Source organism: Megascapheus bottae, chromosome 3, assembly GCF_031878675.1.
Source record: "Megascapheus bottae isolate mThoBot1 chromosome 3, mThoBot2.hap1, whole genome shotgun sequence".
Lineage (NCBI taxonomy): Eukaryota > Metazoa > Chordata > Mammalia > Rodentia > Geomyidae > Megascapheus > Megascapheus bottae.
The window spans coordinates 61,896,114-61,922,921 of NC_143511.1; the positions used below are offsets into that span (position 1 = coordinate 61,896,114).

The following is a 26,808-nucleotide window of genomic DNA, read 5'->3' on the forward strand; positions in this document are numbered from 1 at the left end:
TTCAGCTCAAGGCTACTGCTCTACCCCTTGAGCCACAGTGCTACTTCTGGTTTTATGGTGATTAATTGGAGATACTAGTCTCACAGACTCTTTAGTGCCCAGGCTGGCTTTGAACCAAGATCCTCAGATCTCAGCCTCCTGACTAGCTAGGATTACAGGCCTGAGCCACTGTGCCTGGCTTTAGCCTTCTTAGTAGCTAGATTATAGACATAAGCCACCAGTGCCCAGCAAGAATCACTTTTTTGCTGTTGTTGGTTGTGGGGCTTAAACTCAGGACCTGGGTGCTGTCCTTCACCTTCTCTGTGCTCAAGTCTAATTATCTACCATTTGAGCTACAGGGCCACTTCTGGATTTTAAGTGCTACGTTGCAGATAAGAGTCTCACAGGGACTTTTCTGCCTAGGTTGATTTCAAACTTCTATCCTCAGATTTCAGCCTCCTGAGTAGCTAGAATTATTATAGGTATAAGCCACCAGCACCCAGCAAGAATTACCTTCCTAAAGAAAATTACTTCCTAGTGCTTTTTTTTTAATAGCTTATATTAGTTATTCAGAGGGAGAGATTTCATTGCTATATTTCTACACACATTTACAATGTGTTCCAATTAATCTCATCCCCTTCCTCTTGCCTTCCCCCATCCCTAGTTCTTTTATTGAATGAAAGGACTGAAGCTTTGGGACTATCATATCTGTTATTGATAGGGAACTTACACAGGAAGAAGAGGCTACATGGCCAAGTCAGGAAACCTAAGAAATTGAGGAGGGCAGCCTTATTCTTTTATAACACCCTTTCCTCTAGAAGTAACCAGCTAATAGCCCGAATGGTGAGGGTGCTATAAGAACTACCTTAATCTCTACTATGGTAGTACTCCAAACTAACCTCTATTAGACTACAATTCTTCAAGTTTCCATCACCTCACCTCTCAGCATGGCTTAGCCAGAGGCTGTTACAACTCATAAACCTTTGGAGGATAAGCCATATGTAAGGCACAAGAGGGATTTTTTTAAGTATGCTTAAGGATATTGTTGTGATGGAGGAGATGAGTCTGGATTTCCTGGGTAGACCCAATTTTTTACAGTGTCCAAGTGTGAAAGACAGAGAAAGAAATGTGATGCTGCAAGCAGGAGTAGAGTACAGGAAGCTCATGCACCAAGGACGCTGACAATCTCTTGAAGGAAACGGCAAGTAAATGAATTTCCTTCTATGGACTCCAGAAAGGGCCATCATCCTGTTAACACCTTGATTTTTCCTTCAGCAAGACCCATATTGAACTTGTGATCTCTAGAACCACAAGAGAATACGTGTGTGGTTTTAAGTCATTAAGTTTGTGGTGATTGTTACCTCATCATCTGAGAGCTGGTTGTTCCTGAGGCCGAGAGTCCCTGAGGAAGATAGCTTTGCGGTGGATCCTCCTCTGACTCTGCCCCAGGTACAAGGTCATAAGAAACCAAGATGAAATGCCACAACCCAGACCAGGCAGCTCCTAGCTCCTAAGAACACAGGCACTCATATCAATAGCCAATGGAGAAACTGAGGCATAGGAAAGCTGAGTCATGTGCATGTGATCAGCAGTAAATGGTACTGGTATGGGCCACTGAGCTCAAGTCTTTAGTTTCTGCAGCCTACTGACAGATGGGGAAACTGAGGCCCAAGGAGGGCCCCCAAGTGTGATGGCTGGATAAAAAGTAGACAGTGTGGGTGAAATTCTAAGTCAGAGGCCTCCAAGCCCACAGGGGAGAAAGTGACTGAGCTGCAGGGGATCTTTGGGAGTTTGCCTTCTTCAATTAGGCTGTTTGCTTTTCTGACCAGAGGATAATTTAACTAATGGCACTCGCTTTCTGACATTATCGATCAGCCAAGATTAAATATGTTTGTCACAGTCAAGTGAACTAATCACTTTATTGTATTTCAAATACTAATTTCATCAGATAGATGTTGGGGGGTGACCTGGTGAGGGGGGAGGTGTGGGGAGCTGGGAACATGCCTAGACCCCATGCAGAGAGGGAAAGGGTGGGTAACAGTGCAATCAATGGAGCCCTTTTTGCCTGGAGGCTTCTGGAAACCTGAGGTTGTGCTGCTCAGCCTGCTGTGCTGGGAGGAATCTGCCTTTTCTCCACCCGCCAGGATCACATGAAATTTCTCAAGAGACGTAATTTCTCAAGCATTATTGGAAAATGGTGGATGTTCCCAAATAGCTATCCTAAATCAGCCCTTAGCTACTCTGACTCCGTGAGATGCAAATGCCGCCTCTGAGCCATTAGCCATGCCAGGAACCACCGACTCACAGCAAAACCTGAAAATGAACTCATCTGTCTTTCAAGTTTGCAATGGCGCCTCCATTCCCACAGCTCAGCACATTGGACGTGGAGACCCTAGGTTTATTAAATCGCTCCTGGCCTGGGTACAACACAGCAAACTTCCCTCCTTGAAAGAGAGGGTGAATATTTACACATGGGCACAGAGGTACACATGCACAGGAACATACAAACACATCTTCATGGATTCACATAAAACACAAATGTATACAATACCCATACACAGCATATACCTATGTCATGCATATGCATGTGTATAGATACATAACACTCATGTATACAATCATGTACATACATGCATGTGTACATGAGCACACATTCACATACAAGGTACAGATTCCTGGTTTGTACCACAGCATACAGAAATACCCGAGATTACTCCATCAAATGACTCTCAAGCCAGGTTTTCTAAGGCTGGGCACAACCTGACCACAAATACCTTACCATTTCAGAGGATCTAATCACACAAAGCCCGTACCATCCATCCTGGAGCTAAAGAAAAGCAGGAGTCTCTCCTCCATATTGAGGCTTCGAGGGCTTTGAGGATAAAACACCAGAAGGACTGCTTCCTCGCTGAGTTTCAGGTCCAGTCCATCAGACCAGTGTCCTTTTGGGAGCATACTCCAATGCTTACAGCTCTAAGATGTCCAAAGAGCCCTCAGACAATCAGTTGTTTTGTATGTATGGCTCTGTGTCTCCCATCTTGAATGACCCTGCAACTCTGGGTGCTAATGTAGAGCTTGGACTATTACCAGCCCTATTTTGTAGATGGGGGGGCATGGAAATGGATGCCCAGAGAAGAGACTTGCTGGACACATCCAGACCAGCAGCAACAAACTATAGCTGTAGATAGAACTTGAGGATTCAAGAGTTCTCTGCACTAGCTCCGGGTGAACTCTGGTCAAATCCACTGGGGTTGTGGAGCTCTGCACCACTCCTTGTTCTTCCTGCAGTGTTGCCCTCATTACTGCATTTCCTGCCCACAGCTATGCCCTTGAGCAGAAATCCTCTGATGCTCTACAGTCTGTTCCTTGCAAAGCTCCCAGGTGTTTGTACAGGCTAACACCCTTATCCTCACCAGGCAGCCTCTATTTGCCTGTGTGTGAGTGTGTGTGAGTGTGTGTGTGTGTATGTGTGTGACTTGGAATCTGTATGCTCAAGAGCCTTCCTGGGGAGTTTGTTCAGAATCCAGAAGACTCATTCAGCTGTAGGAATCCCAGCAGGCGAAACAAGATGGAAAAACCTAGTGGCATGTCCCCTGGGAAATGCTGAAAGTCAGAGCAGCAACAAACAGATTTGCGGAGCATTTCAAACCTTTGAGCTTCATTAAAACCCAGAGAGCCGTGTGAGGAACATGTAACCTGGCCTCTTAGTCTCTTTTCAGGCTCTGTAATTCCAGATGTTTTTACCCCCTGAAAGGAACTGTTTTCTACATGATAGAGTACCCAATATGCCAAAAAAACATCCAGTCCCCTTCCTGAGCAAGCAAAATGTTGGCAGTATGCCAACCTCCAAGGTATTTATTAAAAGCTAGACCTAGGAAATGGTTAGGTTTGGGGGACTGAATAGATTTGGAATCAGAAGGCCTCAACTTGATGTGCTCTACCTTTGAGCTGTTGAGCAGTTGTCTCAGGCCCTACAGAACCCTGGGCAGAGCTGGTATTCCCAGATGCATGCCCTTTGAGCAAGGAAGACTCAAATCCAACAATACTCACAAAGACACTTGAGCCTGGGCTACACCAGGGGGAAGCAATTGACTGACTCAAAATATATCTTGGTCAGATTTGAGGGGAAAGAGCACTTCCTTTATTTAACTTCTTAGGAGCCTCCAGCCTGAGACCTTCTAGGAGCCACTACCACTTCTACTTCCCCTGCAGATACTTTTCCTTTAGCCTACTCCTTAAGGGTCAGTATTCTTGGAACAATTGTCTTTGTCCATCCATTCATCCATCATTTATCTATCATCTATCCATTCCCTAAATCATCATGGCCACCCCCATGTCTTTTATCACTCCACTTATCTACTGATGAGGCTCCATAGCAATGCACTTACCTGTCCACCGCCTACAACTTTCCCATCTGATGCCCTGCAGAGATCTTTCTCACTTAATGAGGAGCACGCAGCATGTGGCATTGACTGAGTCCCTCAACAGGGCAGAGCTGAAGATGCTGTACTTTTTTTGTTTTTCATAGACTTGCATGAAGGCAGCTGTAGAGCAAGCTATCTCATCTGTATTTTAGACAAAAAGACTGGAGAAAAGCAAAAAAAAAAAGCTTTTTCTCCCCAATGGCTTCTAAAGAGCCCTTCAGGAGGCTCCACCCAACAGTTTCCCTTCTTATCTCCATGGAAACCTCTAACCTATGAGGTGGTAGGATTTCCTGTGTGTATAGTTTTAGTGGGCATGCTGCCATCCTCACAATGGGAACAATAAGGAACTAGGGGAGACCTCTCCCTAGATACCTTAGATCTCTTCCCTGGTTGCTTTGGGCTTCTACCATCCCAGCCTTCCCTTCCATTTTTCTGCTAGGTCCCCACCTATAGCCAGAGTGACCTTGCCAACATGAGGTTCCTGTCATGAAACGGTCTGATTGTCTTCACCACACCTTCACTAGAGGTTGTCTCCTGGATGCCCCAAGTTATCACTTGTCACCTATAGGGTAAAATTTATGGCTTAGTATAAGGTCCTGAATTTTTGAAGAAACTGAAGGTTGTTTCTTTGCTGCAGTTCCTGATGGGCTTCAGAAAAATGCAGCCATCCTTGAGGGGGGAAAAGGGTGGTTGACTGATAACAAGATTTAACGAACACAGCTCTGGCCTGCCTAGACAATGAATAGAAGACCAGGTTCTCTAGCTCACTGAGTTATATTGTTATAGTTTCTTCCACAGGCTGAAGTGGGAGCTCCCCGCCTTCCATGTTTGCTGTGGCCAGGTAATTGCATTTTTCATGAACCATGGGAATTTCTGGGGAAAAATAGCAGCCATTTTATGTGTTAAGATTGAACCTGGCTATTTCTTCCTATCAGGACTGAGTCCTGGGCACAACTTCTTATTCAAAGAGACACCGTGCAGAATAAATCAGGACCAAGGCTCAGGGTGACAGCCACAGCCTGGCAAGGCCCTGGGATCTGGAGGCTAATCAGGTCTCTCTGCAGGAAGGAGCGGCTGCCAGCTGGGCTAGAAGGAGAGGTGAGGGGAAGACGTTGAAAAATGAGGGGAAAAATTGTATCCCTTCATAAAACGGATGTCAGTGGGTGACTCATAAAGCATCTGGGTCTGGGAGAGCAGAAAGTCCTTCAAGACAGGTAAGCGCAGGGCTTTTTAGACAGAGGGTTGTGAAACAGTTTTCCAGGGGGCCATGAACCCATGAACTGGGATATAAATGTTTCTGTGCATATATGCATTTCCCTGGGGTTGCAGTTCAGAGCTGTCATTAATTTTCTCCATGGTTCACAACTGCAGGTCTGGTTCAACCCTCTGTTTATGAACAGGAGAGCATGGCAGAAGCCCTGGAGAGAGAAGGGAAGAGCTGCATTTCCCAGGAAGAGGCAGGGCTGCAGCTGGGAATTAGGCATCAGGTGCCAGTTCTAGCCTGGTCTGGTTACTTCCCTTGATGATTCCTTAAAGTACATCTGCAGTGAAACACTCAAGAGGGCCACACACACAAAAGAAATCAATGAACATCAGCACGTGCTACATTAAGCACCTAGTACAATAAATATTCTTTGGCTTAATCATTCAGCAAACAAGTACTGAGTGTCTCACACCAGATGCTGGACCTGAAGGTGGGTTGGAGGTTCTGTAAGAGGCAATGAAGCTAACAGACCATGGTCACTGTTGTCACAGTGTGTCACAACATGGAATAGATCACTGTGACAAGTGTCCTGACAGACAGCACTGGAAGGATTCTGTGAGAGAATGGGGTATGGATGGGGGTCACTCACTGAAATCAGAAAAGGCTTTCTAGAGGACACAGAAACAAAGCTGAAACTTGAAGAAGTAGAAGTCTGCTAGGAGAGAGAACATTGCCATGGTAATTGGGGGAAACAACATATGCAAAGGCCCAGGGGCCACAGACAGCTTGCTGAAGTTCTTCAGAGAAGCAACACAAAGACAAGTCAACCTTAATGTATAGATGGTCGCAGGTAGTCATCAATTTGAGCCATGTTGAAATCCACAGCAGAGCCCACACATCTGCTTTTCCCATCTTCTAGCAGTAGTTGGTCTTCACATCTCATGTTGTATGTGGCTCATCTCTTCTCTGTTCAATGGTACGTCTTCCACTGGCTGATGACAGGAGCTCTCAAGAGTTCCTTTTCTCTAGAGATGAGGAGACTGGATGGACTTACTCAGGTGATACTAGAATATGAGTCTAGGTCCCATCGCCTAGCCAGCTCTCCGTTATCAAAGACAGACATATATTGTGTGGCCTGTCCTGAGCTGGCAGAGCTCCCAGGGTCGCAGCCCTGCCAGGGACAGCCTGAGTGATCACCTCGGAGTTGATTAATGCTGGATCCCTTGGCTGGCTCTGGGTCTGCAGCCAAGTGTTGCTGTCATCTCTTTATTCTGCTTCACCATTATTGAAAATCAATATGCTGTCCCAGCCAAATGAAGTTCAGAGACATAGAATTGAGTCCATAAATCAAAGGAAAACGAAATCATATTTAAAACGGAAAGCAGGAATAAGAAGGCTGCGCTGGGTACAGCTGGGGACCTCAAGAGTAGGGGATCACAGAAGCAGAGCACTGGTGCTGCTTGGCCAGGAGGAAGGGAGGAACTCCAGGTTCCCCTTACCCAGCCTCTTTCTCTTCCATATCAGCTGGGGCAATTTCCCTTTGGGGAATAGTGACAGGCGGAGCTGGCTCTTGACCCCAGGTTTGGGGGTTCCCCTAGCTTCACTGATCTCCTTCTCCCAACTGGCTTCAAATCAATGAGACATAATGGTGATGCTGAATTTAAAAGGGGACAAGCAGGAAGGCCTTACAATTTCTTTAATGTTGTCAGAATTTTTCACTCTCTTCCTTTACAGTTTCTGCTTTTCATTTTATGAAGACTTAAGTTCTAAACAAGGACATATGCTCCCAGTCTGAGTAGCCAAAATTGTTTGTAGAGCTCACACAGACACAGAGGGAGGAGATTTTCGTGTTCTCCCAGCAAAAATGGAAATAGCTCCCAATACAGCCAACACTGAGTTCCATGTCTTAGAAGGTCAAAATAGCCCTAGGCTAATGGCTGCTCTGGATCCTACTGACTCATGCTCCAGAACAAAATTCTATGGTATTTAAAGAACTACAACAAAAATCCAGCAGCTGACTGTAAAAATAGGCAGTGTCCAGCATCTGAGAAGAACAACACAACAAAACCATTACCAAGGAAGGGCTAGAGACAAAACTACTTAATAGAGAAAAAGAAATAAAATAATAGAGGGGGGCCGGGAGTTTGGCCTAGTGGTTAAAGTGCTTGCCTAGCATGCATGAAGACCCGGGTTCGATTCCTCGGTACCCCACATACATAGCAAAAAGCCAGAAGTGGTGCTGAGGCTCAAGTGGTAGAGCTCTAGCCTTGAGAAAGTCCAAGGACAGTGCTCAGGCCCTGAGCTCAAGCCCAGGACTGGCAAAATAAATAAATAAATAAATAAAATAATAGAGATGATGGAATTACCACATAAGAACATTAAAGCAGCTATTATGCTCCATGGGTTCAGAGGAAGATGTGACCATGATGAAGAGAAATAGTATTCAAGCTCAGTGCTGCTGGCTCAAGCCTATAACCCTAGCTATTCAGGAGGCTGAGATCTGAGGATCATGGTTCAAAGCCAGCTTGGGCAGGAAAGACTCTTATCTCTAATTAACCATCTAAAAACCAGATATGGTACTGTGGCTCAAGTGGTAGAGTGCTAGCCTTGAACAAAATCTCAGGGATAGTGCTCAGGGCCTGAGCCCCAAGACTGGCACCAAAAAAGAAAAGAAATCAGGATCTTCAGTATGATGATGGATACACTAATTTACATGTACAGTGACAAGATTCAGAACACACACACACACACACACACACACACACACGAGCACAACAGCGCCATTGATACTCAGTTGTCTGCCTATGTTGCGACTTCATTATATTACAGTGTGGTTTACACATTACCATCAGAGGAAACTAGACAGAAGATATGTGGGATCTTTCTGTAATGGTTCTTCCAACCGCATGCAAATCTACAATTATCTCAACAATCATGTCAATGAAAAAACTCAGCTATACAAATGAAATTGCTAACTTTGATTGTAGATTATTCTTCAGTGCAGCTTAGTTTTAGAAAATTCTGTAAGATGAACCGATAGCTTGTCTTATTGAAGTGGATGTGGAATGTTGGGGAAATATAGAAGTTTTATTCATTTTTTTTCTTTCTTTCTCATTTTTTATGGAGCTACTTTAGTTTGAACTCGGGACTCTCTACTTGCTAGGCAGACATTACAATACTAGAACCATACCCCTAGCCCTTTTTGCTTTAGTTGTTTTTCAAGTAGAGTCTTTTGTTTTTCGTCCATTTGTACCTCTCATGTAGCTGGGATTACAGATATGCATCATCATGGCCCAGCTTTTGTTGAGCTAGGAGGTCTTACTTACCTTTATTTTTTCCCAAACTGTCCTCATTTCAAGATTCTCCCAATCTCTCCCTCCTGAGTGGCCAGGATTGCCATAGGTATGAACTTATTACCCCTGACCACGTATGTTTTGTTTTTACCTCAACCCCCAGTCAAAATGGTTGATGATTGGTGTTGTTGTTGTTGTTGTTATTCAAGAATGACTGGAGGCCGGGAGTTTGGCCTAGTGGTTAAAGTGCTTGCCTAGCATGCATGAAGACCCGGGTTCGATTCCTCAGTACCACATACATAGAAAAAAAAGCCGGAAGTGGTGCTGAGGCTCAAGTGGTAGAGCTCTAGCCTTGAGAAAGTCCAAGGACAGTGCTCAGGCCCTGAGCTCAAGCCCAGGACTGGCAAAAAAAAAAAAAAATGACTGGAGAAGTCGTGGGATATATCATAGATTTTGTCCCAGGTTTGAAGAACTGGAAATTTCCATTGGGCAGAAAAAAATACTTCTGACTTGTATCTTACTGAATCGGGAATATTATACAAACTAGCTATGGTTCATTGTATTATGATAACAGAACATGAAGAAAACAAAAACAGTCATAAAATGGGAATTACTTTCTAATATACTCCAGTGCAGTAACAATCCTATTTCAACTGTTTAGTATCTGAAAAACTTTTTTAAAACTTTATGTAAAACTTAGGGCTTTTGTATTTCTTGTTATTCATAAGCTTTATAGGATAGCATGGTGATGCTTATCATTGTGAATGTTAAAATGTGTTTGTGATTTTAGCTAAGTTGAACTATACCGCAATACTGTGAAATATATATTGCTACTTAAATCTCAATAAAGAAATCTTTGCAGAAAACAATCTAAAAATTGCACCTGTGATGAGCAGGACAGACTATTTTATCTTGCTACTATTCTCTAAACAATGCAGGATCACTGCCGCTCCTGTTAAATGTCCCTAGAAATGACAGCAAGGATAGGGGAGAATGCACAAGACTGTGCCATTTTCCCAGCCTGCTTTGCTCCTGGGACCTTAGTTCAACCAAGTCCATGCAACTTTGTATGCTTTTGAAACAAAATCCACATGGAAAAATGATTTGTGGTTTTCCTGTTGCCCACAGATAGCAGGCTCTCAGATAAGACCCACTTGATAGAAAGTCAGAACTCAGGAACCCCACTACTGGCCATGGACTGGGGCAACACAGCAAGCACAGCAGCCACAGCCTGAGGACAGCTGCATGTCCAGGCACAGTGGTGGTGGCCAGGGTTTCTGCACTGGGTTGGGCAGGGTTGGGGTCTGAAACCCTGGCTGTTGTTTGGACATCCTGCTTTTCTTTGCCTGCTTTTCTGCCCTTAATTGAAATTCTTCCTGATGATGTCAGTGGAATGAGACAGACGACAAATATGATAAATAAATGACACAGTACATTCTAAAGGGAGAGATGCAACTGAGAAAAGAAGTTCAAGTAAGGACAATAAGAAGTTCTAGGAGTTTAGGTGGTCCAGGCCACAATGAGACGAGATGCTCAGCACACTTGAAGAGGAGGTTCCAAAGGCTCTGGGGTGAAGAACTCAGATGCAGGGTGTGTGAGAATGTAAAAGTGTGGACAGGGAGGAAAGGTGGGCAAAATGGAGGGAGGAAGAACTCAAGAAGGTCACTATGAATCAGGAATGGTAGACTTGACGGAAACCTTGACTATTTTTTCTTTTTGTGTGTGTGTGTCATGGGGCTTGAACTCTGGCACTGGGCACTGTCCTTGAGCTCCTCAGTTCAAGGCTAGTGCTCTACCGCTTTGAGCCACAGCACCACTTCTGGTTTTCTGGTGGTTAATTCGAGTCTTATGGAGTTTTGTGCCGGGCTGGCTTTGAACCATGATAATCTTCAGATCTCAGGCTCCTGAGTAGCTAGGATTACAGGCGTGAGCCACTGGTGCCCAGCCTTGACTATTCTTGAAGGGACAAGCCATGGATGGTGTGAAATGGATTGGATCTGAAATGTCCATCAGAGATGTGCATTGAGGATTCAACACTGTTTAGAGACAGAGCTTGAGAGATGATTGGATCAGGAGGCTTGTCACTTCATTTGTGCATTAATCCTTTTGATGAATTGGTAGGTGATTGGTTTATTGGAGGCAGAATCTCTTTGGAGGAAGTAGGTAACCGAGGACCTGCCCTTGAGCCCTGAGTCTTATTTCCACGCCTTTCTTTTAGCTCTGACTCTGCAGCAAACGCTTTCAGCTTGTATTGCTTTGTTTTGTGCCAGTACTAGGGCTTGAACTCAGGGCCTTACACTCTTGCTTGACTTTTCTGTTCAACAACAACATTCTTAACTCTTGAATCACAGTGCCACTTCCAGCTTTTTACTGGTTAATTGGAGATGAGGGTCTCATGGACTTTTCTACCTCAATTGGCTTCGAATCCATATCTTAAGATCCTGGCCTCCTAGATAGCTAGGATTATAGGCTTGAACCACTGGCATCTGGCCCACCATGTGTGCTTGTTCAGTAGAGGCTCAGAAATAGTGGGGCCAGCCATCTATGGACTGTAACCTTGGAAACCTTTCCTCTTTTAAGTTGTTTTTCTCTGTTCGTGCTATTTCTGCCGTAGAGTTTGAACAAAAATGCACCATGTCTGATGTTTTCAGATGATCACTCTAGGTGTCCCTGAGTAAGAGCAGGAAGACCTCGTCACAAGCTATAAAAATATTCTGAGCAAGAGAAGATGGTTGCTTCCACCATTGTAACTGAGAGGGTCATATGGCCTCCCCTAATAATTCACACTGTCAGTCTGTTACCCCCACTCTGTGGTGTGAATTATATCATTGTTGCTTTAATCTGCCATGCAATTTATTCTTCTATTTTCTTTGTGAGTATGGATACAGATTAGGAATATAGTATGAGGGGTCAGGCAGTGGGGAGATAATTGAAGATGTGGCAAAAAACACCCCTCACCAAATCTTATCTGACTTAAGGTTTGTGCATGGGCAGGAGTGGATGAGGTGTGCAGGCTTCTTGTTGGCTTCTTGTTTTCTGGGATGCACTTAGGCAGGTAAGGCAGAGGGAAAGAAACCCGACATGTGTGGAGAGTCCTCTCAGAGTTGGAGTAAGTGTTCTATCTTCCTGACTCCTATGTGCATACATCAAGGATGCTGTGGTGTCATCAGTGTATTTGTGACAATATGGGCTGAGCAGAGGGTTCTGAAGGAGTGTACTAACCAGATAATATTTAACACTGGAAACTTACTTAGAAATAGTTGATATTTTTACTTCTACATGGTGGTTCATGCCTGTAATCCCAGCACATGGAAGGCTGAAGCAGGAGAATTGTGAGGTAGAGGCCTACCTGGGTTACATAATGAGAAACTTATCTCCAAAAATAAAAAGCAAACAAACAACAACAACAAAAACAAGTCTAAACCACTTTGCAGAGCCTTTGTCTTATACATAAAAGGATTTGAAGCAGATTTTTAACTTTCCAATCTCTGTAATCCATGAGCCAATTCCTTATAGTAAATCTCTTTAAGCAGACAGGCAGATAGACAGAGAGGCAGGCAGGCAGGCAGACAGGCAGACGTCTCTTATTGTTTCTCCAGGAAATACTGACTAGTACATGAGGAAAAAGAACCCAAGAGCTTTGCCAATAGGCTACTGTCAACTGGCCTGGGGGCTTCCAGGGCCTCTTGACCCTCTGCTGAGGGGCCCAGCACAGGTGAGCACATCCGTACGCCTCTCTGGACTTTCATTTTCCTATTCCATCAAGGAGATCTAGACTGGATGATCCCAGAGGACGAGCAGTTCAGGTGCCCAAGGGGCTGAGGAGTGAACAGGAGGAAGCCTCCTTTCCATACGCTCCCTCCAGATTGACAATGAGCCATGACCAACCCCCTGCCCAGCCCCCCTAAAGTTATAGGGTATTGGCAAGGATGTGAGGAACTCGCCAGGAGAAGGTTTCAGAAGAGGAAACAGCATGAGCAAAAGTGCTTTAGGAAAGGAGTGACCTGGGGTGACCAGATTGGACGATGTATTAGAAAGATCTTAAGGAGTCTCTGGCTCTGAGCTATACCTCCGTGTCATGCACGGTTCAATCATGTTTTTATGCTTACTTGACTAAAAAAGGAAATTGAGATAGACTCACAAGAGGGTTAAATTTGAAGCTGGATCTCTATGTTTTTCCCCCCAACACCCCAGAGTCTTAGAGGATGCATAACTAAGCTCAGCTCAGCACAAACTTTGCATTATCCTAACAACAAGTGAATATAATTCTTCAGACAGCCATACCAGCATTCAGATTTGGCAGTCAAAGTGGAGGGGAAACCAATCTATCATTGTTTGAGCCAAGGTGGTTTTTATTTTGATTCTCCTCCCAGGAGAGGCTGGAGAAGAGCCGAGTTTTTCATTCTAACAGTACTACATAGGTACCTTGTGTCGCCTGCCTGGGCACTAAGTGAAGGAGAGATGATAGCTTCATTCTCACTTGGGGGCAACTGGTTATGTCTGGAAACGTTTGAATATCCCATAAAGCTCATTTCTTTTGCAAATGAGCCAGATAACACGGAACACTTCAAAGTGAAATTCCGTTGGGCTTTCCATCTGTCTGGCCCCTGGGGAGAATGCTCAGTGTGCCTTGCCTTTGTTAATCAGGCCTTAGGATTTAGGACTTTATGCTGAAATACAAATAACTATGCAATTGTGGGGAACAAAGCCAAAATATGATCTCAACTGCACTTGGATTGAAATTCCCCACCTCCTGTGAACACACTCTTTCTACCCAAAAAGCAGTAAATGTTTCCTTGCAGCAAACAACCATGTCCCCTTTTCACCCCAGCACCCAGGGAATGGCCTGTCACCCTGTGCCCAAGCTCTGCAAGCTCTTAGCAAGGACTCTTGTCCATGTGAGCCTAGCCATGGTTGTTGTGTCCAAAAGACAGTTCCCCGGAGAAGCCTGCGGAATCTCTGCTCCATGCCCCTCTACAACCAGCACGTTCCTCAGACCCCACTCCAGGATGAGCATGGCAGGTACAGAGTCAGTACACCCACTGGGCAGTGAGCAGTGGGGAAGATCCATTTCCAGCTGCTTCCTGCTTCTCAGACATACACAGGAAAAGCCAGAAGTGGCGTTGTGGCTCAAGTGGTAGAGTGCTAGTCTTGAGAAAGCTCAAGGACAGTGCCTATACCCTGAGTTCAAGGAAAAAAACAGAGAGAGAGAGAGAGAGAGAGAGAGAGAGAGAGAGAGAGAGAGAGAGAGAGAGAGAGAGAGAGAGAGAGAGAGAGAGAAGGAAGGAAGGAAGGAAGGAAGGAAGGAAGGAAGGAAGGAAGGAAGGAAGGAAGGAAGGAAGGAAGAAAGGAAGGAAGAAAGGAAGGAAGAAAGGAGCTAGCTCCTTTTGCCTGCTAGGTCTTTTGCCTGTTCACAGACTGGGGGGTAGAATGTAGGCAGGGACTTGTCTGGTTCCACTCCTTGGTTTCAGAGACTGAGGCTCCAAGTCCTGTGCTTACGACGTTGCCAGATGTCAGCACTCACAGCATGAGTCCAGGGCCCCTGAAAGGTAAATTGTCCGTCTTTATGGACACAATAGCCATCTGCTCAACCCGGCCCTGACCTTGCTACCGTACATGGCACTGGCTTCTGCTGAAGGAGTGAGGCCCAGAAAGAAGGTGCCATCTCTCCTGATGGCATAGTATGGTGGCCCTGAGAAGGAAATCAAAGGGCTGTTCATATAACCCTCCCCTCCTTCCTCTTTCCTTCTTCCCTTCCTTACTCCTTCCCTCCTTCCTTGAATCCATTCCTCCTTTCTTACTCCCTTCTTCCTTTTTTCTCTTTTCCTTCCTTCTCTCTTTTTCCTTTTTCAGATAAAATGAAGAAAAAGAAAAAAGCCTTCCAGGGCCAGGAGTTTGGCCTAGTGGTATCACGCTTGCCTAGCATGCATGAAGACCCAGGTTCAATTCCTCAGTACCACATACATAGAAAAAAATAGCCGGAAGTGGTGCTGTGGTTCAAGTGGTAGAGTTCTAGCCTTAAGAAAGCCTAAGGACAGTACACAAGGCCTGAGTTCAAGCCTGGGACTGCCCCCCCCCAAAAAAAGCCCTCCAGTATATTTCAAAAACTGTTCACGCTCAACAATTGGAGACATCTGGACCTTTTAAAAATTACTACGATTTCAATAAGATGTATTTTAAAATACAAAAACCCTGAGATTCCATTTTGTTAAGATCAGTAACTCATTAAATAGCCTTTAAGATTATTTCTGTATTATGACATTCTAAACCAAGGTAAATTTCTTGTTCGGTTCTATTATTTCCACATGGCTCTCCATAATTACACTCAGGATGCTCTCTAGGGCCTCACAAACATCACTGCAAATATTCATCCCCGTGTGTGTGTGTGTGTGTGTGTGTGTGTGTGTGTGTCTCTCCTATATTCAGGAGACACTGACTGAGCAAACACACACTTAGAAAAGGGGACAAGCCTGGGGAAACTGATGTCACATAACTGAGCTGACAATCACTACAAAGACTGATTCCCAGGTAGTTTAAATCCCGATCAAACCTCCCTCTCCCCTTCTCACCCTCCCACTTCCACCCAGAGATCTGCATCCAAAAAACAGATCTGCATTACAGCCTGGCATCTCTACCCCTAGGCTCTCATCCACTGACCTTGAGTTCATTTCTCTCTGGGCTTCAGTGACCCACCTCCCCATCTGACAATGCAAAGCAAACTCAGGCTCTTTCCAAAAGCACTCCACTCCCGAACTCAAAACAGCAAAGCAAATGAAAACTTTACACTCTGTGAGCTGAGCAGGTGGCCTGCTTGCCAGCCAACTGCCCAACCAGGCATCCATGGCTTGTCCTGGCACTGATCTGGAGGGTGGTTTGAGAGGAGACTCCAGCCGGCTGGCCTCACAGATGACTTCGCAGCTGCCATGCCAATGGAAAACCAGCAGAGGCAACAGCCAAGATGGGCCGCCAGGGTGGGCAGCCTGGGAGGCAGAGCAGGTGGCCTTGGCACAGCAGGTTTGGGCAAGTCATGTCTGGGCATCATTCTGGGGACTGTCAGGCTTCTGGAGGGAAAGGAGGAAATAGCCATGAAGTCCTCAGTGCACGGTGGGAGACTGTCGAGTGTGGGATGTGGTACTTGTCAGAAGCACCCTGAAGAGCCTGTGAGGATGGCGACCTGAACACTATACAGTGGATATTCAAGGCCCTGGCCAATGCCAAAGCCAGTGCCAAGCCACAGTGGGAGAGAAGACTTACCCACAAGACCTGAGGGAAGGGGACAGATGACAGGAATCTACCTGCCCAAAGCTAAGAAGGCAGGGGAAAGAAAGAAATGCCAGCTCTGAATGAGAGGATTTGGGCATGACACAGGATCCACTCTCTTGTCACCTTGAGCCTGGACATGTTCATACCTCTCCCTGGGCCTCAGGGGTCTCAGCAGCAGACAACCTGTTCTAACTTACTTACAGGACTCTGGTGAGAGCCAAATAAGGATGGGAAGGGCTGGTGACTGACAGGGTCTGGGCTGCACTGGATGCTAGCCACTCCTTTATTTCCTTTCTCTTTTTCTTTCTCTTTCTTTTTCTTTCTCTTTCTTTTTCTTTCTCTTTCTTTTTCTTTCTCTTTCTTTTTCTTTCTCTCTCTCTCTTTCTCTCTCTTTCTTTCTTTCTCTCTCTCTCTTTCTTTCTTTCTCTTTCTTTCTCTCTTTCTTTTTTTTTTTTGCCAGTCCCAGGGCTAGAACTCAGGGTCTAAGCGCTGTCCCTGAGCTTCTTTTGCTCAAGGCTAGCACTCTACCACTTGAGTCACAACACCACTTCTGGTGGGTTTGTTTTTTTTCTGTATATGTGGTACTGATGAATTGTACCCGGGTTTTTGTGCATGCTAAGCAAGCACTACCACGAGGCCAAACTTCCAGCTTTTTTATTTTTTATTTTTTTATTTTTATTTTTTTTTGTGTGTATGTGTGTGTGTTTTAATGACAGGATTTTGCAGAGTACCACTTCTGGCTTGAGCACACAGTACCACTTGGCTTGAGCACACAGTACCACTTCTGGCTTTTTCTAAGTAGTTTATTAGAAAGAAGTCTCACAGACTTTCTTGCCTGGGCTGGCTTTGAACTGCAGTCCTCAGATCTCAGCCTCTTGAGTAGCTAGGATTACAGCCACAAGGCATTAGTGCCCAGCTTAGCCAAGATTTTGAAGGCAGAAGGTCTAAGCAAGAGCAGCCCTGTATTTTGCAGCCCCTGGCGAAGGCCACCTTGGCTGGGCCAAAACATGAATGGAAAAGCAAAGAGGCAAGTGACCGCGTATAAAAGGGGTCAAGCACTGGGGGTTCTTGGACTGGGTCTCCTGAGAGTGCATTCTTAAAGACCAAGAAGCCAATACTAGTCCCTTTCACAAGCAGTGTTACTTATGACCTTCCAATGTGTCTCACCCCAAGGGTTTATGTGCCAGCTTGATGCTGTGACATGGTAAAAACTTTAAGAGATATCAAGCACGGCAGGTATGAGAGATTCCTTTCTGCTTGATTACCCCACGTGTGGAATGAAAATGAACCTGACACAAGAGGATCCTCAGGCTGATCGGAGAGTTCCAGTGGTGACCACAGCATACTGGTTTCCAGGAACTCACAGAGGTTATCAGACCATGTCTCCAGAAAACAGGACACTAGGGCTCTGCTTAGCCTGAAGTTGAATTCTACTAGCAAATGGGATGCAGAGAATGAAATCGAACCCTTAAACCTTCCATCAGATTCTGCATAACCTCTGCCTCAGTTTCTTCTGATGGAAGAAAACTTGGAACTTCCCCCACATACACACATACTCTGTCTTTGCCTCTGAGCGTTCATGTATGCTGTTCCTTTCATATGACGTTCTTCTCTCTACATTTCATACAGGAACACTCCTATTTAATGGTCAACAGCTAACTGAAAAATCACACCTTCTGGGAAGTTTCCTTTTAGAAGCCTTACTCACAGCCTAGCAGTGCAAAGAAAATGAGCTTTCAAGTCTGTTAGAAAGGACACAAGTTGAATTCTGAGCTGTGAGATACAGGACACTTACATCATTTGTCCAGAACCAGTTTCCTCATCTGTGAAAGGGTTTCAGTGCCATCTTTGATAGTAAAGCCCATCATGGCAACAGATCACTGAACAGTAGCACAGAGTGTTACTTGTTTGTCACGTTTTCTGCTAAGTGGGGTCTACACTTTTATTTTTCCATTTAGCCTCAATAACCCAATAAGGAAGTTCTATAATTAGTTAGGACATTTGATAATGTAATTTAGTCTCAATAACCCAATAAGGAAGCATTATAATTATCCCATTTTCACATGAGAAAATTGAGGTTTCCAGAGGTCAAACTCAGTCTTACCTTTCCCAAAGCCTGTCCTGTCATCTCTTCATCTCTTCTAGATGGCATTCAAGCTATTGCCATTTCCTTGCTGCGTGCTTTCCATTATGCCCCCTCTGCCTGCTCCTTCCACATGTCTCACCATACCCCGGTTTCCCTGCACCCCCCCCCTTGCTGTCATGGAAGTTACAGATTTAGTTCTTTTCTGCCTCCTCCAACCCCCAGAAATTATGAAGCACCTGCTATTCAAGTGAATTCCTGGGTCATCCTATGTCTTATAAGTGACCAGAGTGTAATTTATGCAATAGACTGAGCATAAGCCACGCCTGAATGGAAGAGAGAATACTTCCTTCCATTGCATTTCTGCCCACTTTCTGGCCTGTATCAGCTGAAGCAACAGGCCCCCAAGGAGCCAGTGCCAGGCAGATAAAAACGTCAAGGCGTGTCGCAGCTTTGCACCAGACCCTGGAATTTAATTTACTTCCTACAGACAGCCTGCTGATGGTCCTGGGGCTCCCACAGCTGGGGACAGCTGTGATGGCTTTGCCTTCACACTTCCCGTGATATACCAGGGGGACCCACAGTGGAAGGGCCCAGGAATTTCGTGTGGAGAGGAATTATGGAGATCACCTAGTGACTGTGTGTGTTGCTGTTTTAAAAACACAAGCACACACATATACACACATGCCTGGGGATTTCCCTAGAGTTACATGACTGACTGTCAGTGCAGTTTATAGCTTGATGCCAGTAAGCCAGGCCTACAGAGACTCTGTCCTTTCCCCTCTCTTCTCCTCCTCCCCCTTCTCTTTCCCTCACCTTTTTTCTGCCCTCCACCCCCTGCCCTGCCACTCCCTGTTGTCCTGCAATCAGGTCAAGTGTTCTGTTCCACTGAATTCCAGATAGCCACCTGAGATTCCTACTTTGGTACTTTCATATTAAATTTTGACTTCATATTAAACTGTGACTCTTCCATATTAAACTCCGATTTCAAAGGCAGATAATTCAGTGACAAGAAACGGCTTTGAAAGTGAAACAAATAAAGATTCCTTTTTGTGATTTTTAAAAAATACTTCTCTTACCCGCTGAGCTTAGACAGTGATCTTATTCCATATATTGATTAAAATTACTCTTTCTAATCTGCCACGCATGCTGGCTTACAGGCCGCAGTGCCTTGGAGCTTTTTCCTTCAACCTCAACCTTGGAATTAAATTTTCTGTGCTCACTTATTTGACAGCACACTGAGCTCTTGTCAATTCAATAACAGTTTTAAACTATGTTTATTTATTGAGTACTTATCATAGCTGGGGCTCTAGGGCCAGCAATTTCTGGAGCAGGAACTTGTAGTTATGTATAAAATGTTGCCTGTGGCCTCAAGTAACCAGATTAACTACAATGAAATCATTAGTAGGTCATTAAAGACAAGGTGGCCAAGTGCAAATAAGCAACCAAATAATGGGGAGAAACAGGTTTAACTATATAAATATTTGAAATGTCATTTGTACTTTAGTTTTGTTTATGATATTATTTGCCTCACAGACATTTGCCTCATAGACAAGTTGGAGAAAATCATTGCAACATTTAATACACAGTAAAGGTTAAATGATGTTAACATAGAAAGAACTTTCTGCAACTCAATTAAACAATAGTAAATATGCAGAACTACAAATTCACTTTATTAAATAAATACATGGTGCTCAAACTAATGGAGAAACACAGAGTGAGACAAGCAAATAGATTTTCAACAACCAGATTCGTAAAACACTGTTAAAGATGAAACATTAAGCTTTATTCATTAATGAGATGGTAGGGAAAGTACACTCCATTTGGAAGGGGGGAAATTGGGAGATATTTTATGGCAATTTGGGCCAAATGCCAGTGGCTCACAGCTATGATCCTAGCTAAGCGGGAGCCTGAGATTTTCCGTTGCTAGTTCAAAGCCAGTCTGGGCAGAGAAATCTGAGACTTTTCTATCCAGTTAACCATCAAAAAGCTAGAAATGGGGGAGTGGCTCAAGCAATAGAGTGCCAATCTGGATCAGAAAAAGCCAAGTAAGAACGTGATGCCCTGAGTTCAGAATAAATAAACACACACACACACACGCTCACACACTTTGGGCAAATCCATCAAAGATTAAAATGTGAATCTCCATTGACCCAGAGATGCTATTTCTAGAAATGTATTCTGCACATTTTCTCACTCATCTGTACCACTACACACATTCAAGGTTGCCCCCTGCAGCTGTGGAAAATATGAAATGGTGTGTCCAATGAATTAAAGCACAGTCCTAAAATGTAGTCTGTGCTGAAAAGAACTGATAAGAATCAAAATATATTAAGTAAAAAAAAGCAAAAAACCAGGCAATAAAAATAACATACTCACGGGAACAGGAGTTTGGCCTAGTGGTAGAGTGCTTGCCTAGTATGCACAAAGACCCGGGTTTGATTCCTCGGTACCACATACATAGAAGAAAAAAAAAAGCCGAAAATGGTTTTATGGCTCAAGTGGTAGAGTTCTACCTTGAGAAAGGTCAAGGACAGTGCTTAGGCCCCGAGTTCATGCTCCAGGACTGGCAAAAAAAAACCAGGAATAACATACTCACAATTGTGTAAAGAGCTATGATGTAAATTATGTATTGCAAAGGTCTGTAGACATGGACACTATTGTGGAGATTGTCCCAGAAGAACTGCAATCTTGAACAGCTTTAAAAATTTACTACGCGCACTTTTATTTTCCGTTTGAATTATTTATAATTACAGAAATTACAAACATCTGGAAGACCATGATCTAAGTTCTTTCTCTGAGTTCTGTCCTCTAAGTCTTTGCAAAAGCCATTGGGCTTGCTGATGTCCATTTGTCATGGAAAGATCTGGATGCTGGTCCACCAGAACATTCCTTTTCCAGCTTCAGTTGTAATGACAGCATCACAAAGCTGGAGACCTAGGAGGAGCTGAAAGTGGGGTTGAGGGGGTGATGAGGTAAGGAGGATCAGATGAGAGGCAGAGGGAGGCACAAGTGCTGGGATTACAGGCTTGAACTCCAATGTCTGGTGAGACTTTTTTTTTAAATCTAGTGCATTGTTCCTTTCATCATTGTATAATGACCACTTTTCTCTTTAGCAATACTTTTGGCATCAACATCAATTTCATCTTAAGTATCTATGCTTTTGATCAAGATTTGCCTAGTATGAATAATTTAGGACTTCAGTAAGAATTTCAATGTAAGAATCTATATTCTCATTAGAGACCCTGGCATATTTCTATTTCTTTCCTGATATAGTTGTTTATATGCTATTCTTCTTTCTTATGTTGAAATTTTTCCCAACATGCATCTTAGCATAATTCTTTCAGAAGGGTTCTATTAAGCTTAAGAGCATTTATGTGAAAATTATTTTTTTCTAACCTCTTCTTAGTATAATTGGTTTTAGAGGTTTGTTTATATTTTCTTTTCAGTAGATGGGTAGGATATAGAACTTTAAGGCAATCCTAGACAAACAAAAGTTGTGGGAATTCATTGCTATTAAATCTGCCTTACAAAAAATACCAAAGGAAGTTTTTCAAGTTGATTAAAAAGGATGCAGACTAAACACATCAAACATATGAAATGATCAAACTCACTGTAAAGGTAAAATTCAGTCAGGACACTTAAATACTATCATGCCTGTGCATAAGTAACTTTTAACCCTAATATAAAAGCTAAAGGGACAAAAGTATTAAAAATAACTCTAGCTGCCGGGTACCAGTGGTTCATGTCTGATCCTATCTACTCAGGAGACTGAGATCTAAGGATTGTGGTTCAAAGCCAGCCTAGGCAGAAAATTCTGCTAGACCATCTCCAATTAACTAGCAAAGTGCCAGGCTGGAGGCATGACTCAAATAGTAGCATGCAGATTGGAAGCAAGAAAGTTGAGAGCAATGTCAAGGACCTGAGTTCAAGCCCCAGTACCAGCACCAAAACAAACTAACAAAAATCTAGGTGTAGGGGCTGGGAGTTTGGCCTAGTGGTAGAGTGCTTGCCTAGCATGCATGAAGACCTAGGTTTGATTCCTCAGTACCATATACATAGAAAAAAGCCAGAAATGGTGCTGAGGCTCAAGTGGTAGAGCTCTAGTCTTGAGAAAAGTCTAAGGACAGTGCTCTGGCCCTGAGCTCAAGCCCAGGACTGGCAAAAAACAATTATATACAATATAATTTTAATGTAAATTTTAACATCAATAGCATGAGATATGAAAGGGAAAGAGAGTTAAAGAGCAGAATGATAGTGGACCAGGGGCTCATACCTATAATCCTACCTACTCAGGAGGCTAAGATCTGAAGACCACAGTTCAAGCCAGCCCAGGCAGGAAAGTATGTGACTCTTATCTCCAGTTAGCCTCAAGAAAACCAAAAGCGGTGCTATGGCTTCAAGGGGTAAAGCACTAGACTTGCGAAGAAAAAGCTCAGGAACAGAGCCCATGCCCTGAGTTCAAGCCCATGATGCACAAAGAAAAGGAAAAAAAGGAGGGACGGAAGGAGGGAAGGAGGGACGGAAGGAGGGAGGGAAGAAAGAAAGAAAGAAAGAAAGAAAGGTCAACTCTTAGAGCTGGGGTGTAGTTTAAATATGAAAATGCTTGCCTAGCAAGTGCAAGGCCTTCAGTTCAAACAGCAGTACTGCCACAAAAACAAATAAACCCCTTAATGGATTAGAGGCTTAAACCCCTTAATGGATTAGAGGCTTAAACGTAAAGGCCTGAAACAACAAAACTACTAGATGAAAACTGTTAGCTTTCCATTACTATGACAAAATACCTGAAGTAGCCTTTCCTGGATTGCTTTTTTAGGAGGCCAAGGCAGTGGTTAGGAAGCAGAGTAAGCACAGAGGAGGAATCTGTGTGTGCCTCTACACCACAGAGTCCTAGCTTCCTGTCCCTGAAGCATGGCACCTGATCATTTAAGGGTCTGCTTTAACACACACACAACAGCAGGCAATATAAAGATGAAAGGCATTTAGAAGTGTTCGTGGAAGCTGAGCATACATGGACAGCCAATCTCTAGACCGAGAGGTCTCTTCCCCTGCTCCCTCCCCCAGTTAATGACCTGTTGCAATTACTTTGGATTCTATCTATAACTCCAATTGTCCTTTCAATAGATTCTCTTTACTTTTTTTTTTTTTTGCTAAAGATGAGCTTATTTTGCTTGCTATCAGAGAAGTCTGCTGGAGCCAGCAATCCTTACAATAAATAAGCCTCAGCAAACAAAAGGATTCTTCTATGCTACTTAGAAGCTACACTATTAGCAATTAATGATCCAGATTGCATTGTGAGGGACACAGCCCGACAGGTGTCACCAATGAGGTTCCCCCAATAACTGCAACAGGATGCCATGACATGAGCCAAAAGACATGAGGTATGAGCCATGTGTCCATTGACATGAGCACCTGCCGGAGCTTTGATCAAGCCACTGATCCTGTGACAGTCTGATGGTCCCATGACTTCTGAGGGCTGTCCCTGACCTAAGGTAGCCAGGCTTTCTTGGCTTGTTCACCCTACAGAAGATGTTCCCTTCTGAGTTAGGACAGACTCACCTGCGCTCACTCTATGGGGATTGCATATGGAATGCTACTTGAACCTTGAGCCCCACTGCTGAGAACAGACCAGGCTGTCTTATTGAACCTGTGTTCCCAGACAATGGAAGAAACAAAACTAACATCACAGAGAGATGGTGGAGCAATGAAGTCATCTAATGTCCTGCAATACAAAACCAAGTAACATTCATTTCGTGATTTAATTCTAGGGGGGAAAAAAATCAAACACTTTTGCCCAGTGAGCCACGTGGTCACTGCTTTCAGGAATGAAAAATGATAGCTTTGGTAGCCAGGGCTCTTTTACGACAGTGATGGAAACACATGTTGGAACAGTGGAAGTCAGAAGGAGGATTTATTGCTCCATGAATCTGGAATAAGGCAAGGGTGAGGCTGGGCTTAGCTCTGTCTGGAACTGGGGATCCATCGATCCTTCAACACTTCTGCCACTGTCTTCCTCTAGTCTCTGGCCTCTGTGTTTCTCTGGGTATTGAGTCTGCTCTTTGTGGGTTTTCTCTACATGCTGGGGTGGGGGTGGGGTGGAATGCAAGCCTTCAGCTTCAAACCTTCCAGACTTGGTTTCCTCACAGCCCCTCGGCCCCCTGCCACCCCCAGTTCAGTAACCAGAGAAGAAAAAAAACCTTCCCATCTAGTGGCAAATCAGAATATCTTGGAGCAGAATACAGATTTGTTGGCTTGTGGACCATCAGCCAAGGAAATAGTATGACAGAGTGTTATTCATCCCCCAATAACCATTTTGCCCTTCATGCTGGAACCTCCATTTTTAAGATAGGCATATGCCCAGTCAACACATTCCCCAGCATTCCTTGCAATTAAGCATGGCCATGTGTCTAATTTTGATCAAGGAGATGTAAGCAGAACCGACACTCCTAAAAAGGAGAAGCCACTCTTTTTTCTCTTTTCCTTTCTATTGCTTGGCATACAGATGTGATGGTCAGAGCTCCAGCAGCTATCCCATAGCATGAAGTCCCTTTGGTAGAAGAACAAGCTGGAAGAGTCTGAGTCCCTAATACCAGCCAGGGTCTGCTCCCTGCCAGACTCAAATTGCCTTCATTGTAAAGATAAAGATATAATGGGATTTGAACTGTACTTGCTGGTCAGACACTCTATCACTTGAGCCATACCCTTAGTTCCCAAAGCTAATCTTTAAATGATATACAGCTCAAGCTAGGGGAGGGCACATCTAGAGGCTGGGAGAAAGCATCTCAAGAAACAGGAAACTTGGAGCAAGTAGCCCAGGACCGACTCCCTTCTGTGGGCCATCAAGGCCCTGGGTGACTGAGGCCAAATCATTCTGTGAGGCTCTTTGCCATTCTTTGTCCACTGCCAATCCCTACAAAGGTAGGCCAGCTGGAAAACAAAAAGCACTTTTTGTTTTTCCATGTACTCCAGGAAGCACTGGTTCCCTGAGGTGCTCTGAATGGGGAAGGGGGAGGGAGAGGCCACCTCCTCCCCACTAGAGACAAAGCATATTAGCATATTAAGACTCTTCCGAATCAGCAAAGAAACTTAATTACCTTCCACACAGCTTTTCTCTCACTTTCCTTTTCTCCCTGCCCAGCATCTATTCACATTCTAGAAAGAAGAGGTGTTGGCTAAATTAACCACAGAAAAGACCCCTTGGTTGACCTAGTCTTCTAGTAGCAGGACTCCTATTTGAACAGCTGTCCACCAGCCCCATGTCCTGCTTTCCTTGGTAAAGCTGTGGCTGAGGGAAGATCTGGATCTCTTTTGATTCCAGACCGGGGTTCCAGATGAGTACAAAGACAATCTGTGTTAAAAAAAAAAAAAACAAAACAATCACTTCACCCCAAGAGGGAAGGATAATCAATCCCACCCAAAACAGATTCTGATCTGTTCCCAGCTTTCCCACACAAATGACCCAAGATATTCTGATGATAGTTCTCAAAATCTTGTTCCAATGGAAGCCAGAGCTGTGGGTGATAACTCCCCCTCGCTCTCCCCCCTCCCGAGACACTGCCTGAGACCCTTTTCCTGAATCACACATACAACTCTGCAGCTGGTCCCTTCTGCTTACAGCCACCCCTTGTGAGCCTGCAGCCAGAACCTGAGAGTCCTGCCACTCAGACTGTGGAGGAAGAAAATTCCTGAGGTGTTTTCCTTCTCTGGAAACACTGCAGAAGATTCTCCAGCCAGCAATCCAAGGCAAAGGGACGGACCAGAGGCCTGCCAAGAGAGGGAGAGGGGCAAAGAGAGGAAGAGAACTGACTCAGGCTGTCTGCAGGGAGAACCCTCTTCTCCACAGTCACAAAGACAAGCGGCAGCAGGTGCTTTCCACTGTTCCGCTTTGCATCCCCAATATCAGCCTAGATACTTGAGCTCTGTCCCACCAAAGTCTAGACAGATCTTCAAAGTAACATGGTTTTTGTTGGTTCTTTCTTCCTCCCAAGTTCTCTTTTGCCATGAAACCTTTTATTGTTTTGTCTTTGGAAATGTTTTGTTGGTTTCTCTTTTCATGTGGGAAGAAGACTTCTGTATTAGAAATGGCGCTTGGGGAAGACACTGGTACTTTAAAGGATTCCAAAATTGCCTCCAATTAGTTCAAGAAGTTCTCGAGGAAGTTTGAGATTTCTCTGGAAATGAAATTCATAGAGATAGTTTAGGGGGTTCTTTTGGTTTGCATCATCTTTCTCCATGAATGTTTTTCTATCCTAATTCTGTGAAAGATTATTCCAGAACCAGAGCAATTCATTCTTCTTTAGCCATGGGGATTTCTAGAACAAAGACAAACTGATTCCCCAAATGGAATGACTTTTTTAAAATGAGAGAGACAAAGACAGAGAGAGGGAGATAGAGAAGGGGATGGGGAGGCACTAAAGCTTGGGAGCCTGAACCACAGACAGAATGTTGAGAAGAGAAGGAATGATTGGTTTTGAGCTCTGTCGTGAACCTTTAAATTTTATTCATAGAAGTCGGAGCCAGCCTGGGCTGTGAAGCAGCAGGTAATGTACTTCAAGCTGCCAT

The 26,808-nt window shown here is 44.3% G+C and overlaps 1 long non-coding RNA gene across 3 annotated transcripts; it reads left to right on the forward strand.

The window, feature by feature from the left end:
• The first annotated feature begins 4,809 nt into the window (after positions 1-4,809).
• Positions 4,810-5,920, forward strand: LOC150065650 (uncharacterized). Of its 3 annotated transcripts, none has more exons than XR_016534787.1 (4): positions 4,810-4,929; positions 5,190-5,244; positions 5,339-5,617; positions 5,775-5,920. It is a non-coding gene; the product is annotated as an uncharacterized LOC150065650 (long non-coding RNA). The 3 variants fall into 3 exon arrangements; XR_016534788.1 differs by having other exon boundaries at positions 5,468-5,617; XR_016534789.1 differs by having other exon boundaries at positions 5,202-5,244.
• The last annotated feature ends 20,888 nt before the right edge of the window (positions 5,921-26,808 follow it).